The 19,271-nt window shown below is 35.2% G+C and overlaps 1 protein-coding gene across 1 annotated transcript in view; it reads left to right on the top strand.

Annotated features, from left to right (window-relative positions):
* The first annotated feature begins 2,451 nt into the window (after nucleotides 1-2,451).
* The window catches only part of TENM4 (teneurin transmembrane protein 4), a 1,355,518-nt gene continuing 1,338,698 nt past the window's right edge, over nucleotides 2,452-19,271 (top strand). The window contains exons 1-2 of the mRNA XM_086882312.1: nucleotides 2,452-2,949; nucleotides 14,302-14,349. The gene's annotated coding sequence lies outside the window, so the exon portion shown is untranslated. The remainder of the gene's footprint in view (nucleotides 2,950-14,301; nucleotides 14,350-19,271) is intronic.

Consider the following 19,271-nt stretch of genomic DNA (forward strand, 5'->3'; position numbering starts at 1 on the left):
GTTGTAAATTACATGTATTCTCCCTACATATCCATCGCAACCATCTCTTCATGCTTCTTTTTTTCTCTGCCAGTTATAACAAGCTTTCCTTTTTCTTGGATGTCCTTCTGAGAGGCTGTCCTCAGCCTCTCTAAAACCTATTCTGCTATTATGATGGACTTCATAACTTTGTTTACATCAACCTCTATGGATAGTTAGTCACTATGGCATCTGTTTAAACTCCTAATCTTTCCTCGTTCCAGTAAAAGGCCAGGCCATGTCACACTGAGATTTTTCCTGAAGACTTTTATTTCATTAAGTCACATGAGAGATCTTTGAAAACTATTACTGACTTTGTTTCTCTTCATCCCTATCAGTGGCTCAGCAACATGACAGTAGGTTTTCTCCACACCAGCTGTTTAGGGACTTACAGAAGTGGGTAAGCCAGACTGCTCACATATGTTTTGCAGTTGATTCTTTCCTATTTAACCTCCCAGACAGAAAATTAGTAAACACAGCTTCATCCTTTAAGTTGCCAAGCACTTTTGCATTTTGGATCAAGAGTTGCAAGGTCTTTCAGGATTGTAGCATTGCTTTTTACCTGGCATCTCTGGAATCTCTGTTACATATGTGCAACTATTAAATTATCAATATATTCTCAAAAATAACTGTGTGTCTGATTTATTCCAATGACAAAAATAAGGCTTGAGGAAAATTTATTTAGAAATTTTTAGTAGGTTGTGCTCATATTGGACAAACATTGTTATTTCTGGGAAGTTTGATTGCAATTGAAAGAAAATATATGGATTTTTCTTTCAAGGATATTTTTAAAAGATGAAGCTTTTAAAATTAGTTCTTAAATTTATAGTTGTTATTGATGATTCACACTGTATTAATACTGTATTATTTCAGTCAAGCTACAATGTTATTACAATTGAACTATAATTAGATATATGATTTTATTACCTTGTTTATGAATTTTTTGGGTTTTTTTAATTTTCCAGTGCAAAATTTTTAAGATCTACTCCATTACAAAAGAGAATAAATATAATTTAAAAAAAATTCATTATTGTTTCCTGCACAAATTAATAATCTCAAAGAATTTATCTGGCAAAGAAACAATAGTCGACTCAAAAATAGTTAAGGGAGACCACGATTTTTCTGATTGAAACTGGTTATTATTAGCAACAGAGCAACAGAGAAGAAAAGGCAAAAAACACATTATTTTGAGTGTGACATATGAATTCTCTAATGAGCTAAAAGGGTAGGTATGAAATGATATTAATATTTGAGACATTAATGAAAAGCTATCTGTAGCTTAGATAACATGACATTGCAAATTCATCTTGGCCTGGGTTTTCTGTGATGTGAGAAAAACATGCAAAGCATATGATAAAGTGAACGGTTTTTGGATTATGTTTGTGGATTGGTGATTCTTCACTTAAGAAAAACATAGATCACTGGCTGATTTCTATCAACATGAGTTGATGTGCAACATAGCAATCAACTCCGTAATCTCTTAAATTTCACAGAACAGCAAGGAAAAACCAAGAGACCATTTAACATATCTCAATAATTTACATGGCATGTCGTGGTTTTAAACCAATAACTAAGAAAATTACTTATTTCTTGCTGTGAGATATGGATTAGAACAAGAGCAAAACAGGCATAAAACTTAAAAGGAAAAAAAAAGTTTATTGACAAACTACAATCATAAGAACACCAGAATAAACTTCCAGAAAAACCTTTTCATCCCCTATCTACCCACTATTCCCTTGTTTACATGACAACAGAGACAAAAACTTTGGAACTTTGATGGTTAAAACAGTCCCAATTCTTGCTACAGTCTTTTCACCAGTCTTTGTAGAGAAACAGAAGTTTCTTCTTGTTAATTTATGGAGTTTCTCACAAGAAAACTATTTTTGTTATAGTTTTCCATTGCCCTAATGTTAGCTGCCCAGAGCTGCTATTATTAGAGTTCACTCCTCCCATTTTCACATCACTCTGAAGTATGTATGGGCCATGAGTCTAGGGATAGCATTTTAAGGATAAGTTATTCAAAGGCAAAAAAGTCTTCTTCATCTGTTTCTGTGAGCTTCACCAGAAAACAGTTTTCTCATTGCCTCTCAAGGCTTCAAATCTCCCAGCACTTCACTATACCATCATTACTCTACTTTTTACTCAAATTTACACTTTGAACACTTTATTCCTCCCTAGATACTGTATCATGAATTAAAGAAGTTCTTTTCAGGACTTCATTGTCCATCTCCATAGTTTTAACAGAAAGATATTTCAGCTTAATTAAAGCATCTTCTTAATTCTCTACCTTTCCTGAAGCTTCTTTTCTTTCCTGTCACTGGTAGTTTATAAAGTCTCTTTTCATGTTGATCTCTCTCTCTCTCTCTGGATAAAAAGATTAATCCACAAGTCTCATCTGGGTAATGAAAGAGTTAAAATCTTGCCCAGGCTTTTGTAGATGGTTTGGTGATCTCTGCCGAACAGGAGCTGGAGCTGTCTGCGATGGAAGGTTCCTCATGGCTGCTCTGGAGCGTGTGGTTGCTGCTCCAGCTTGCTGCAGGTCCAGAGTCTCTCTCTTTCTTCACTGGGCAGTTTCTAGTGAATGTAGTTACAGCAAAACCTGCAGCCGAGCCAGAGATCGGCTCGGCCCAGCCCGGGGAAAACCTTCCCCAGGCCCCCCCATCTCCCGGCCGGGAGACGGGGCAGGCCCGGCCCCATCCCCGCCCGGCCGCATGGCCTGGGCAGGAACGGGAGGCCTGGAGCTCTGCCACCCTCCACAGCCAGAAAACAAAGAGAGAACCAAGAGAGCTCTGGTTTTACACTTTAAGGAAGGGTCCACAAGTTGATCCTACTTTTCAATGGCCTAAACTGCTGTCAATTCCCAGCAATGACCGATAATTGGTCAGGAGAAAAGACTCCAGGCAGTTCCCAGCAACTCCAACTCCCTTAAAGGTAAAGTAACTCCATGACAATGGCATTAATGAATAAACCTACAAGAAAAAAGGTTATATCTATAAGGAAAAAAAATTACATGAGAGGGCATGGTGGAAGTCAGACATCAGAGTGTGCTTGAAGTGATAAAGGATTATGAACTAAATCTCTAACTGAAAAGAGAGTACTCCTTATACCTTTTAAAAAAATATTTTAATTTATTTTAATTAATTGACTACTGTAAGAGAGAAAATAATTAGCTAGGTTGTTTTTTGAACTTGCTTATCAAGCCCAAACCTAAGAACACACATTCTTCTCATTCTTTAGATTTCAAAAAAATATGTTATACAAAAATTTAGCAGAGAAGTGCTGTGCAGTTATTGACAGGGTAATCAAAGAGATTACTGTCTAAATGCAGTGTTTGCTAGTATGAAGGTGGCCTGTGGGAGATGACACATAGGTTGTGCAATTGGCTTCATCACAGAAACAAAAAAAATTTGTATCTATTGTTGAAAGCTTTATTGACCTCATGGTATTTCTAAATTTATTGTGTGATTTAATAAACCTACTAATTAAAAATGCAACTTGAAATATAAAACAAGCATTTCATTGTCTTATTTGAACTGTTGCTTTACATTTTATCTCTCTATTAATTAACTGTAATATTGCAGTTTAAAACTGGGTTTTATTTCATAGAATAAGAGTACTAGAATGGTTTGGGTTAGAATGAACATTAAAGATCATTTGGTTCCAGACACTCAACCATGGATGGGAGCAACTTCCACTATTCTGGGTTGCTCAAAGCCCCATCCAACGTGGTTTTAAATGCTTCCAAGTATGGAATATCCAATCTGTGAACTGTAAAACAATTCTCTGACATATCCTATAATTTTGTTGGTATTTTCAGTGCCTCTATCTCAAATTAGTAATAGATGTACTGATTGTGAAAAATGAAATAATTATTGCATTTTTTTCTGTGGGTGAGCAATTAGGAGAAGATCCTGAAAAGCTTATAGGTGTCCAGATGGTTCACTGGGAGACAGACACACAAGTACTTGGAAAAATGTAGAGCTAAATTAAATACCCACAGACTGAATGAATGCAAGTCTGCTCAATAAACCCTAGTAGCAAGAGGAACTTATTTAGTCTGATATTTTGATGCGTCCTGACCTTTACTCAAATTGGCTCATGTTCCTGTGATGCATACATCTGCAGGAGAAATGAATGATTGCTGATGCTGAAGTGGTGGAAAGTTATTATTGCTTCTCTTTCTGCATGCAGACCTCCCCAGACTGATCAGAAATTAGTTAAACTAGTTTTTTTCTTGACAGCAATCTGGAAGCACAAGATGTAGAGAATTTCAGCTGTTTTTTTAAGTGATTACTCATGTTTTATTTGCAAAGATAATCAAATTAATGCATTATATTTTTTAATGGAAATAATTAATTTTAGTGGTCCTGTGAAACCTTCCCTGGTAAAAATTTCCTGCTTGATAGCTGGAGCTGTGTTTTATTTGTTGTTTATCTGGCTGGTATTTTCTTATATCTGGTGAAGAAAACCAACATCCATCAAGCATCTAAGACAGTTTATTAAATTTACAGTCTTGACCGACTACCACTTTGGAAAATTAAGCAGTATCTTACTTAGTGAATTTGGTACTAACTAGTAATCAGAGACCCCTTTTTAATTAGCTTTAAGTATGCCTTTTCATAGCATATTAATCTGGTAACCAAGGTCATTTAAACTGTAATTCCTTTAACAGTATAAATCAGGAGCATACATTTTAAAAGGAAAAACAAGCTAAATATAATCAAAAATAACATCCAGTAGTTACTTCTGGTTTCTTATCCATTAATTAAGGGATGGTTTCCGTCGAATTATAACACAAGTCAGTTTTTTTAGATGGTTCATTAAAGGCTGGATTTTATTACATATTACATGCTTTATGCTTTTCACACAAACTTATTATATTGCTCAGAGAAGGTGATCTTTTAAAGCACATTAGACTAATGTTCCTGAAACTCCATCTAATGTAAGTTTTATTGAATTGCTGTAACTAAAAAGGTCACCTAATAATTTGTTCAGATAATGGATTTAGTGAAAGGAAAACAAAATGAATGGGTTATTGTAGTAACTCTGACCTTGAGATACATTTATAGTTACTGAGATTTATGAATTTGGCTACAAATGAAGAAACTAAAGAGCATTTGTTATAGTAGTGCCATTTTTTAACAGTGGGTGTAATGCAAAGCAAATTAAAATTGTATTTGTTCCACTCTTGTGAGGGATATTGCATACAGTAATAGCTAATACCCTGGAGCAGCTCAACAACATGGTTTTCTTAAGGTCACTATAGAAACATGCCAAAAATTCACATCTCATAAAGTAGCTTCTTGTTCAAACCACTGGTCCTGACTTTCCCTCACTTGCTTTTGCTCTCTCCCTTTTTCTTTCTCTTAAAAATGAAGGCAGTTGTACATCTTCACCAAGCACATGAATTGGATAGAAAAACAATCATAGCTAAAATTGCAAAGTACTCAGACTGCTACAGCAACAACGCAGGAGAGTACTAAAAAAGAAAAAAAGAAACAAAAAGTGATTTGCTCTGCTTCAGTGGGAAGTGGACAAGTTGCTTAATTCTCTCATTGTCCATCCTTCCAAAATATAGATACCATAACTCAGTGTTGTCTTATGTATCTGGATAATAAGTACCACTTGGGGAAGAAAATGAAACACAGGGCATGGCTATTCTCAAAAGTAGCTACTGGGCTCTATTCATGAATACTGTGAATAATCAATCAATTACTAAAATATAGGCTTCCTGTTTCACATAAGTAAATTAACTTATTTTAAAAAGATGATTTTTTTTTTTCCTAAACCTGAATGGCATGATAAAGAGCATAGAGGGGTAAAAGAGACATTCCACTGCTTCTTAGTTAGTAATGCTTCAGGAATCCCGCAAGAATTTTTGCCTCTGTGGCTTTTCTATAGGACCCTCTAATATTTTGTTTTCCCAAGAGTGGAATTATAAAGGAATACTTTTGAACAGTCCTGTGTAAAAAATAATTCCCAAAAACTAGTAATAACTTTCAGTCTTAGATAGAAAAGTATCAGCATTTCCATTGTACCATAGCAACCAAGAGTTACAGTCTTCACACTAAAGTTTTGCTTGATTGGTAATGCAATGTACTCAAGAGGTGTGAAAAGAAACAACAGGTAGAAGAAGATGCTGCAGGTGGAACTGAAATTTAGTTATAAATATTTACAAGTGGCTGCCATAGGGTTCTAAAAAATACCACTGAAATTATTTCTAAATTCTCTGTGTCTGAGTGGGTTTGAGGCAAAAATAGGGGCCCTCTTGGTATAATGATTTAGTTAAATACAATTAATGGGTCTACCGTAAGCTTACTGGGTGAAATTGTGACATTTAGATGTCATGAATTAACGGTCTCTTTCAATCTCTTTTATGAATCCTTTAGGACACACATTTATTGTTTGAATATTGGAAGTCAAAATTTGAAAGAGGTACATTATTATGTCTGTGCATTGGTAAGGTAGGGGTTGTTTTCTGGGAGAGAACAGCTAATCAGACATGTTGAATGCACTTCACAACTTGCTTTTCAAACACACAAAACTGGATTTAATCTTGAAACAGGAAATGCTTCTTTATTTTTCTCTCCTTTTTTTGTTAAGAAACAATATCTAAAGATCTAGAGGTAATGGGAAGGCTTTTCAGTTACAGCAGCTAGAGAGAAATGAACAGTTGAGTACAGTTATGGAGCTACCAAAAGACTCTTTTAACTAATCTTTTTTCAAAATGCAGCACTAAAGATTGACAAAAGCTGCCTGGCTTTCTCCTGGATTTTACAACTTTGAACACCTGTTTGGCAGATAGGTACTTGGAGTATGAATTCATGATACACCTGTGTTTTTCCTGACAAAAGCACTTGCTGTCTTGGCTTCTTGGATCTTGAAAAGTGGAAACCATAGCAAGAACCTCACTGCAGGGTCAGGCTCTAGAGAATCTTAAGGGTAAGGCAATCCTTTAACAGATTAATTTCATTTCTACTTTAGATCTCTGCAGCCTGGCAGATCCTTTTGAACATCCACACTAAGGAAATGGGATGAGAACAAGATTTGTTCCTGGGTGTGCTGGGGCAGATGCGATTTTCCATTGGCAGTAAACTCGGTCAGTGTTGCAATGTTGCACATCAATGCCTGTCCCCAGCTCACACTTCAGAAACAGCTGAGCCAAGGAAGCAGAGAGAAACAGAGAGAATTTAAGAAATAATAGCCCATGGTCTTCTCTGGGTGCTTGTGGTATTTGAGACAGCTTTAAAATCAAGCCCATTTCTTCTTATGTTTCACTGGATCTGCGGTCCAAATGCACCTCAGGTCTCCAGTTTTCTCCCCTGCTGTTTCTTAGAGACTACCTCAATCTGAGGCATTCAGGGTGAGATTTTTTCTCTTATCTTCTGTCTTTAAACTGGTTTTGCACAGACATTTCAGCAAAAGCCCCCAGTTGCTGCAATGAGAATGAAGAGAAGAATGATTAGATCAACAGTAAAAAATCTTCTTACAGACAGAAAAGGATGGGTATATTTATTGCATGGTCAGGGGAAAATATCAAAAGGGACCAATTATTTTCCTTACATTAAATAAGTAGGCTCCAAGATTCATAAGGCCTTACAAGGTCATGCAAACTTGGGATCTTCAAAGCTCTGAAGTGAGTTACTCACTCCTGGAGACAAGGACATTGGACACACAACGCTGAAAAGCCTATGTGAAGAGCACAAAATATCAATTAGGCATGTGTCCCAAAGCATCAGGAAAAAAAACAAGCAAAAAACCAAAACCCCCAAAGTGATCAAGCAGCAAATACATCTGCTTAAGAGTTTATACACCCATAATAAGCAAACTCTGGAAATTTCTAGGTTGGAGAATTAATCAGAAAAATACTTCACTACATGCACCAGGCCTTACTGCTGAGCAAACATTTTCATTTTAAGCTATTTGTATCTTTTACTTGTAGGCTTGCGAAAGAGGGAGGAAAGAGGTGTAAAAAACATTTCCTTTGGCAAGATAACATCTCTGCTTCAAGGCATGAAACCAGATTTAGTGCATGAAAAGACTAAAATTCTAATGAAACAACTAGTATGAGACTAAGAAATCAGTGTCAAGCTGTATTTTAAGACTTTTAAAACGTTTTTGATAATGACAGGTAACTTTTGCTGAAGAGATTATCACAAAAACTGTAAACGTGTCGTATATGGGTTAATAGTTACTGTATTAAGGGCTTCAAAATAACTGACAGTGTTTCTGAGGAAAATAAAACCAGCACTTTTTCTTTTTTCTTTTTTTTTTTTTTTCATTGAAGCTCTGAAAGTGCCTGTTCTTTGCCAGTGCCAGTGATGGAAGCTCAAGTGATTATCCCAAATGCAGGTGTCTTCTCTAAGGGCATCAAAAGCAAAGTGAGATAAATCTCACTGCATCGTAGCACAGGGTAGAAGTGGCTTTGACATCCACTCCATGCCATCTGGGGGTTGTTGCCACTGCCTTTATCAGCTGCACTGGTTAAGGGGACAATGTCATCCCACTCAGCAGTTCAGTGGAGGAGGAGAAGGGAATGTCTGCTTGGAGATCCATGTCTACAAATATTTGCATACCAATACATAAACAAAGCTATTAGGTGAGATTTGATCGATTTGATGTGATGGTTTAAGATGATCTGTATTTCTGTGGTTTCAGACTTGTTTTGTGCCTTGATAAGGTGCTGTTCCTTGACAGCAGGTCTCAGCCCGTTACTTTGTTTTTTTCTTCCACTCTGTTGTTTATGTAAGTTATTCCTAATGAGCTCATAGGAGCTAAACAGAAGTAATTTATCAAATCAGATATTTTATCATACCTCTTGTGGACAGCTGATTCTCATTTTGTATTTCCTTGGTCTTGCTGTAGTCCTAAAAACATCCTAAGCTATTTTATATATCCTAAAATATTTTATGTTATTCTTGTATTAGTAAATGCAAATAATATATTTTATATTTTATATTTTATATTTTATATTTTATATTTTATATAATTTATATTTTATATAATTTATATAATATATAATTTATATAATAGATAAGATATTATTTATATAATATATATTATATCATCTAATATATAATTTATATAATTCCTTTCTATTAAGAATTTCTGTCTGGGAAGTTTCTAAGCTGATGTTTTGATTTGAAAAACAAGATCTGCTGCTAACTAAAGGAATCACAGCAAAAGTTGCAATATGCTGCAAAAGACTGAAAAAAACATGTCTATGCCACATCATACTCAGCAGAATATCTCAGTTTGGTCAGATGTATCCCCATACTACATAACTTTTACTTATGAATGGCGATTTAATGGAAGTGTTCAAGGCCAGGCTGGATGGGTCCTTGAGCAAGGTGTCCCTGCCCATAGCAGGGGCATTAGAATTAGATGACCTTTAGGGTCTCTTCCAACCCAAAACCATTTTATGATTGTCTGAATGAAAGGCACTTAAAAACTCAGTTTTTTCTGATACTTAGGTGTAGTTTTGTCAAAGCAAGTGTATGTTACCTGCATGGGTGTGACAGAATGCTGGAAGCCTGTTCCTATGGCTATACTGGCCTCTCCTGAGGGCTGCTGTGTGTTGGCTGCCAATGCCAGTGCCCTGTGAAGCAGCTTGGTGTCATGGGACTGAGGTCATGCATGAGAAGGCAGATTTAGTCTGCAGGTTTCTGTTCTGGATCTTTGGAAAGCAATTAAAAATTTTAGCAAAATTCAGCGCTAGGCACTGTTCCCCCCCATCTCTGAAACGAAGTTTTTGTTAAATAGTTTATCATTATTCCTAATTATCTAGTAATGGACTGAAAATTATGTGTGTTAAAAATAATATGCAGAAATCCTCTTTTTACTCAATGCATACATTGTAACATTTGCATTTTGGTTTTACATATGTGTGCTTCTATAGCATTGAAAGCCTACCATAAGCTTACACCAGAAGCATTAATTGTCTGATTAGTACTAATTACTTATTCATTTCAGCAGAGATGGTTATTCAGTTTTAATCCAAATAACTATTGTAGTGGAATATCCATGTCCTTTGCTGACAAATGGACCAAGACTTCCTCATTTTCCTGCATGGTTTTATGACCATATCTATTGCACTGTCCTTATGAAAACGCCTGCAATTTATTTTCATCTAGACACTTAATGCTCCCTTGCAAACACATGGTAGAACATGGAAGAAAAGTGAGATCAGTGTATTTTGAGGTAGAATCAATCATGTCATATTAACCATATGAATGTTAGGGGTCTTGTCTAAGCCAGTCATGAGGCCAGCTAAGTGAGACAGGATTGCTCAGACAGTCCTTCATTTATCTTAATTGTCTATTTTAGGATTGAATGAATCTGGAATTGGTTGTCTCTCTCCATCACTTATAGAAAGAAATTAGAAGCCTAATTTAGACTAAGAGCCTAAGTTTTCTGTGACTAAATGTAGATAAAATGGATCCTGTCCCTGTGGTCCTCTATTGCAAATGGATATTCTCTAGATTAAATAGTTCAAAAAGTGAATGATTAGAGCTTCCCCACCATCACCAAAATTACTTAGAAATTCAGAATAATCAAATGAACATGTCTGGTACTCTTACACCCTCATAGAAGACTGGAGGAGTGATATGAGATCATCAATAATTGGTTTATGCAGAAAAAAAAAAAGCATGAGCAAAAATAACTGCAATTCCTTGCTTGCTTGTGAAGCGGCTGAGGCTCGGGTAGCGCAATTCAGGATTTTCATGGTATGTATGCACAAGGAGACTGATCCAAGGTTTTATCAGCAAACTGAAATACAGTATATCCTAACTGTAACCCCCCTGATTTTCTAATGAAAATGTTTCTTATGTATGGCTAATTAAGTTACGTATGGGTGATTAACTTATGCTGTGGTGCTGGTGTTACAACAATACATTTTTTGAGGCAGAACTAGTACTAGGGTATGACTGACACATCATTTGAGGTTTTTGCTGTATTCTTGCCTTTTAAACAGACCCTTGCATGTGGCAGATGCCTCCAAAATATCCTTTGTGATTTGTTATATTAAGTGTGGTCACTCTTGCCAGCTGGCTTTTTCCTCATCATTGCAATGGTTGAAGTGAAACTTTCTCTATATTCACCTTCTTCATAACACATTTTTAATGTGGTTATTATTTTATCTGAGCAATTTGTGTGTCATCATTATGTAAATTAAATCTTCTTTGGCTTTAACATAGACTGTTTCAGTAATTGTTAATTTAAGGAGAGAACATGTTTTCCATCAGTCCTAGTGAAACATCAGTATTTATTCTTGCAGAATGGCATAAAAGAGGTGACAAAGTGGGGTTTTTTTGATATGTCACCTCAGTAAAGCTTTTATGTATGATTAGACAGGATACAAATCACACTTATCAGCTAAATGTGAGAATAAAGAAAACAATACAGAAATGAAAGAAAAGGTGAAATGCTGGGAATTCACGTCTTCTTTTCTCTGAAGTATCATTTAACTATAAAACCATCAAGAGGTACTTCAGAAACAATTCTTTCCATTGGCTTACTGGACACTCATCTAAACAGATTCTATACAATCTAACAGTGGGAGATAATTTGCCACTCAAAAGAATTTCCACTTTTTTTTTGCCTCAGTTATGTTCATAATAGTTCAAAAGAGTCAGAGACAGAAAAAGCACTGTTTGGACATTTAACCACATCCTGGGTGATGTTCCGTAAAACCTTATATGGCTTTTTTTCTACCCGACTTTTGAATACCCCCCGCCTTTTGGGAAATATGTCACTACATAAACCAGCTGGCATGGAATCTTTAGGGTTCAACCTCCAAGATTCAGTCCAACGTTCATCTGAATACCACCATGTTCTCTAAAACATGTCGCAAAGTACCACATCCACTCCTTTTTTGAGCGCTTCCAGGGATGGAGACTCCACCACTTCCTTGGGAAGCCCATTCCAAAGCTTGACCACTCTTTTCAGTGAAGAAATTTTCCCTTATATCCAACCTGAACCTACCCTGGTACAACTAGGGGACATTTCCCCTTGTTCTATCACTAGTTGCTTGGGAGAGGAGGGCAACCCCCATCTTAACTCAGCCACCTTTCAGGAAGTTGTAGAGGGCACTAAATTCATCAAAGCCATTTATTTTTCTTAATTTTTGCATAGGTTGAATCTTTTCTGCTTTTCATGTCTCCATTCACAGCTGTTCAGTTGTATTTGACGGTTCTTCCCTCTGATGCGATTCCTACCCCATTATTTTGAGTGTGTGGTTAGCCATGCTGAAAATAAGTAGCAGTTTTCATTGTAAATAGCTGTGTGGTGGAGGTAAATATTGAGAGAATTTCTTAGTGTGAGTTGCAGAAAAAATAAGACTAATAATGGCACACATCCACAACCATCACTTGAGCAGGTGTATCTTCAAAACAGGTTTTAAAATCAAAACATAATGGATAGCAGGAATAAACCAAACAGAAATATATCAAACTCCTCAGACTGATGTCCTTAAATTTGTTGTCTCTGATCCTGATAAAAATAAGCCATCATTACAAATAATTAGTTAAAATTTAGCTTTAAGGTTGTTAAAGAGCTGGAAAAAAACCCCAAATTATTTACATAGATTTTTTAATGTTTGTCTGTTTTCATGATGTGATCAGCTTATTTGAAGCAAAGAATCTGTGAAAAGCTTGAAAACAGTTTAAGTAGATATTTATTTGACATTCTTATCCCACAGAGCCTCCTACTAGAAATGCAATCTAATTCATTAAAGTTCTGAACCACAGAAGCATAAAATGATGTTGGAATAAAATCCCATAATACTTACCAGTGTTTGTAAATGACTAATGCTGTTAGGAATACTTCCTGTCATTATCTGCTTGTGGAGGAGACTGAGTGGGATTTCTTCAGATAAAGTATTAAGCCTCACTACACAGACTACAGGTCTGATGCAGAGAGTGGTATTAAATAAAAACAGAGCTGAGATTACATTCTGTGGAGTGCCATTTTTTACTGTTGTCACTATTAAAAGTATCATAACGGCTTTAGTGACAATTTGTTAAACCCCTATATATAGAACATTTCATCTTCTCATGTAAAAGCCTTTATACTCTGAAATAATGGGTTTGAAGAAGCTTATTTGTCCATTGTGTTTACAAGTAATTGGCATTTTAGGCCAATAACATTTAGCGTCTTCGCTGCTCTCATTAAATTTGTTTCAGTTAAATATTTCTGTGCAGCTTAAAGTCATGTTGAATTTAACTGTAATTTCTTTTCTGAGACATCAATTTTTGTGAAGCTGATCAGTTTCTGAAAAGAAGATCATCTGAAAAAAAAAGAGAAATATCTTGATTCTGTCTTCAGTTTGAGCACTACAAATGCACTAATACCCACCAAATTAATGGAATATTTAATGATTATTATCCTTAATTTTCTTATAAGGAGAATTACCATGCTCTCCAGAGCTTTGTGGAGAGTCAGATGATGCCTATAAGGACATGAACAGGGAATAGACACAGTATCTTTGCATATACCCTAGGCTAGGAATGACTGTTTTAGTTACTATAAATATTTCTCTTTTATTGCTCAGAATTGAATTCTAACCAAACATGCCACATTTCATAAAAGAGGTAAACATCTTGATTTCATGTTTTCTTACCACTGAATATATTATAATATTTTTTAGTATATCTTGGCTCTTCATTTATGGCAAAATTCTATGTACAATAAAATACTTCTTTCCTAAAGATCCTTTAGTTTAGATATTGTTTATTGTTCTCAAAACCAGGACATGTGTTCAACTGCTACAGCCAACTCTTTTATAAACTTGTTTTTCACTTCAGAAGATTTCATTTCACAAGAACAAGACCAAAAAATTTTAACCATGTTTAATATCTTTTTGTTCAATTTTTCTGATAAATAAAAGCTAAAGAGTAGAAATTGCTTCAAGATATCTGACTTGCACCACATGTTGTGTGATTTTGGGAAATTAGCTAATTGTCATGATAATATCTCACAGAAATATAAGAAATTTAATTTTGTGCAGTTTTCTAATAGTTAAACAAATTCCAGCTTATATATCATAAGGCCATCTACAGAAAATATAAGACTACAAAACCATGAATTTCTGCACTAATTCTTGCTCTGAGATGCTCTTCTGGTGTGAATCTGTGTCATCACAGACAACTTGAGAAGCCACACTGATGTGCTGGAGGTGACTCCAATGACCTGAGGCATCTGATTCACTGACACCCTCCTCTGACTCCTACCTTGCTGTATAAAGCAACTGAGACAAATCTTTTTGCTTTCTCTTTTCCTCAGGCCCCAGCTGCTGTTATGACTGGCATGAAAAATATTACTGACAGATTGGTAAGTCCTTTTAAGTTATTATAGTTTAATATTTTCAACTTGTTTTGTTTGAATGTTTTTCTTGGATTGTTCTTTTAAGACCATCATGACTTGCTGTGCAATTCAAACAATGATTTGATTCATTGTAATACAGGCAGAACTTTCAATTGGGGCTTCAAAAATAAATCTTTGCCATTGCAAATGGGTGTTCCTATTGAGGAAAAGAGATTTAACTTTTACTTTTAACTTTTTTTAAAGTTTTTGACTTAAAACTTTTGGTTTTAAGTCAATTGAACAAGTCTCTGAGCATGTTGGAGATGTGGCAACAACTTCCTTCAGTGGTGCAGTTCATCCGTCATTCCTAAAACCCCTACTTTGTGGTGGCAGAAATATATGTGGTATGGTGCATACACAGAATATCAAATCTGATGTGTTTTGAAGGAGTTGTCAAAGTATCAGGGTGTTTTTCAGGAGCAGGTTCTCTTCCATACCAGTCAAAAGAAAGCCCTCTATCAGCTTCTGTGGTGACTGGGTCATTCTGCTTTAAAGTTGACACAAAAAATATTACTAAGTGTTAATGTAGTTAGTTGTTAAACTATTTGTATTATCTCCAATATAAATTTTTCAACTGGAGTTAGCCCTGAAGGATTCAGACATTTATCTCCATACTGTTTTTACTCTTATGTTTTCTGTTGATGTATTGAAAAATAGACAATCAAACTGATATATTATTATTTGACAGAAGCAACCTTTAAAACACTTAGCTAATAACATATATAATAATAAATGAGAATCCACAAATATATGGACCCAATTATTTCTGCAGGTCGATATAAACTACAGTATGTTACCATTCCATGCTACAAAACTACTTATTTTAAGCTCCTCTTGTACCTATAACTTGAGGTATCTGTCATTCCAAGGCATTAATTTAAAAAAAAATAAACATGCTTTTTAAGGAAAATGCATCAAATCAGCTTTCCTATGAATTCTTGATAAAATATTTGCATCAAAGAGCATTATGTGATTTTCCTGTGAAAAATGTACTCTCTAGTAAATGGATTTTATAGAAGCAAAACAGATGCAACATGTTCTACAAAAAACTTGGATCTAGTTCTATGAAATTGGGAAGCATTTTTATTTGAAACTTTTATTGTTTTATTGACCATTTTAGAGCTCTTTTAGTAGTGAAATTATTGGTGAAGCAAATCAACCAAATCAATGGAGTAAAATTATATACATGTTAAAAAATACACTAAGATGAAAAGGAAAGTAACACAGATGTCTTTACTAATGCACACAGAAATGCCATCAGGAAGATGTTTATTTTATCATTTTTTCCATTAAGTTTAGCATCTCTTCAAAAGAAGATTGCAATCCTAAACTCATCTTGAGAAAATATTATTTTTATATGAAAATATTAAATGTTAACAAGAAGGGGTATTTTTATGTGTTGTGTTTTTCTAAAAGCAATCATTATGATTGAACTGCCTCACAGAGTTGAATAGAATTTTTTTGTCTTGCACTGTGTACAGACCTAGAGCTGGCAAGCATTTTCCCTTGTGGCAGTCCCAGGTGAGAAGAATCCTATTTTCTATGCTGAGGAGGCAGCTGTAGGAAATGTCACAGTTCATTTTGGGGAAATCACACCTCTGACCAGAAATCAAATCAAGCAGTGAATAATACAGTGTTATTGGCTTGTTCTCTGCCTCTCCAGACTACACTGTGTTTCATTTTATAGGCAGGTACTGGGTCCCAGTGCAGCTGTGGTACCTATATATGGGGAGTCTGGAAAACAACTTACAAAAGACTTTGGGAAGGAGCAGAAAATGTTTCCAGAATAAGAAAAATCCTTTGAAAAAAGTGAATTTATGTAAGAACATGGCACCTTAATCATGTTGAATAACTTTTAGGGTCTGATTAAGAAAGTGTCTGAAACTAGATGCCACAGATCATCTCCCCTAGCACTGTCTTCATAATTTAGAGAAATCTATGGCAGAGTCTCATCCCAGTTCTACAACCCCTCCTTGCCAAACTATATTTTTATGATCCATCTGTCTAATTAAACTAGAAAGGACCTAGACTGCATCATATACTTTGTCACACATTGTGTACTTCCAACAAACTTCCACCATGGCCTGAAGATTATCATAAACCACAAGCTACTCTAATCTGGAAGCATGGTTGAAATTATCCTATTTTACCACAGAAAATAATTCAGCTGCATGGAGAAATATGCTGTGCAGTTTGGCCTCAGGAGTGATTGATCCAGCCATTGATCCATTCTGTAACTGATAGAGAGGTACCCATAGGTATGGATTTAGATAAGGGGTCAGAGCCTGATTCTAGCCCTAGCTGTGTCAAACAATTCTGCTGTAGCTCTGCTCAAATTGTTTTAATGGTATAATTTTGATAAAAAATAATGTAGGGCTCTGCCAATAATTTTGGTATACCTAGGTAACCATTTTAGATTCTATCCCATTAGTTTTTGTAGAGTTGTTATATGCTACTGCTCATGTCAGTTTTTAAAGCAGAAAAAAGGCTATTCCATATGATAAATTAAGCCTGGATTCATTTTAGTAACATGGAAATCCTAAGTGGGAAGTAAACTCTTTTCTTAGCTAGTTTTGGCTATTTAGGTTAGCCTAGTAAAAAAAACCTCTCCAGAGGACAATTCATTCTACCTCTGACGTGAATGACCCTGGAGTTGTCACTCCTCACTGGCATGAAGATAAATAGAATGATTCTGAAAACTTCAACTAGAACTGCTCCCAAAACTGCTATGGTGATCTGCTGTTTTTAAGCACATCAGTACATTCATAAATACTTACTGTTTCTCAGTTACTATTTGAACATTATTAGCTTTGTACACATTTTTTTTTAGGCATTTTTAAGTTTGTGTTGGAACAGAAACTTGTGTATTGTCTCAAAACGGATTTACTTGCAAGAATTATATTTATTTCCTCATTTTTTCTAGAGTCAGTGGCTGTGTTTTCTTCAGATGACTTAACTGAAAAGCACTTTTTGATATCATACTATACTGATTGACCATATGCAACATGAAAAAAGAAAAATGAAAGTTTTTCAAACATAACTGATAGAATTTCATCAAAGAATATTAGAAAATATTTGCATATAAAGGAAACACTAAAATTTGTAACTGTTTTTACTGGGAGACTTAGGATTTTATAGCCTTTTGTGATATTTTTCAGTAACAGAGGGAACTACTTTTGTAATCATGATGAGTCCAAGTTTTCCTATATTAACCTTGGACCATCCAAGTCCAACATTCTGTCTGTTTTTAAATTATTTTATCTGCTAAAGTATATTCTACATCTCTATCTAGCATTAAGATTTGCCAGTCTTTTGTTCAGTTTTTTTCCCTTCGGTGAAAGCCTTGAGCAGTTTCATTGCTAACAATTCAAAATAATAACATTTTAGTGCAGCTAATTCCCAAATGAGTAAACAGGAACTCAGACACCCAATTAAAAAAAATCAGGTGGGCAGAAACTTCTGGAAAACATCTGTTCCCAAGCTATACTTAGCTCAGACTATCTTCAAAGACAAGTTTGGTTGCTCATTATTTTGTTTAGGTGAGTTTTGCTTATCTTCAGGGATGGAGACACTACGACCAGCCTGGCCAAGTTTTTCCAGTGTTTCATCACTCTAATTATGATTTTTTTTTTTTTTTTTCTTATAGTTAATTGAAATTTCTGAAGTTCACCTTGTTGATATTGCCTATTCCTCTTCCACTGTACACCTTTAGGTAGAATCTGATTCCATTTTCTTTATAAACACAGTGAATACTACTCCCATACTCTATAACCTAGATATCAAAATAGTTTTCAGAAGCAGCTTTGAAATGCTTTTTCAAGATGTTATCTCTTAAAATAAAGAAATACATGCAGAGATTTTATTTATAAGTGGAATGATGTGGTTTTCTGATATATCTGCAAGCACCTGTGATCAGGAGTTATAGGTGATGAAACTATATGAGAGATGATAACCATACACTATTTTAACCTGCTAAAAAAAATAACATTGAAAAATTATCAAGTCAATTTTATGATATACAACTTCCTGATTCTCAAGATGACTATATAAAGTTGCCAACCCTACACAGTGCATTCAGGAAGAAAAATATAATAAATCAGTAATCAACTCAGAAGAGACAGGTTCAGTGTTGTGTGTGCATTTTTAAATTTAAGTTAGTGGTGGAAATAGATTTTATATCCTGCTGCTTCTTTGTTACATCTACAAACAACAGTGGAAAAAGAGTAGTTGTTAGGAGTGTCTAACTTAAAAAATGTGTCTGATGAATGCTGAGTCTTACCCATGAAAAGCAGCAGCAAACAAGTCTCTTGATCAATATACGTGAAATAGTGTTTACAGTGCAAATTGGAATAATATATTTTGTAAAATAGACAATACCAGCTTTATCTGGTGCACTTACTGCACTAATTTCAAAGCAAGGATAGTTGATGTGCAGATGCAAACTGCATTTGGGTAATATGATGGTCTACCACTTCAGAGTCATTTTTAGGGCAGCGTTCTTTGAGGTAGTGTCTCTGATGTCTCTGTTCCAGTTTTCTAGGGCTGAAGTCATCATGAGGGCCCAAGATACATCCTTTACACTTTGGCAGAGTAGATGCATATGATATTTGAGGTAAATGCTCCTCAGACCTAAATTGTGATTTCTCTGCTTCTCTCCAGCTAGCTTGAAAGATCAGGGATTTTGAAAGACAATTCTGGTCCTTCTAAATATTGTGACATCTGAAAAGTTCTCTGGCTGGATATCAGTTGATTGACATTTGTCCACAATCCATTGACATTTAAAAAAATAGTTAAGTCTCCTGTGTGTTTTAGAAATGCCTTTCTTTTCTGTAAAAAACTTAAAATGTAAATATAAATAATACTTACGAGTTTAGGATCTAGTCCAGAGA

The sequence above is a fragment of the Cyanistes caeruleus genome, chromosome 3, assembly GCF_971803275.1.
Source record: "Cyanistes caeruleus chromosome 3, bCyaCae1.hap1.1, whole genome shotgun sequence".
Taxonomy (NCBI): Eukaryota; Metazoa; Chordata; class Aves; order Passeriformes; family Paridae; genus Cyanistes; species Cyanistes caeruleus.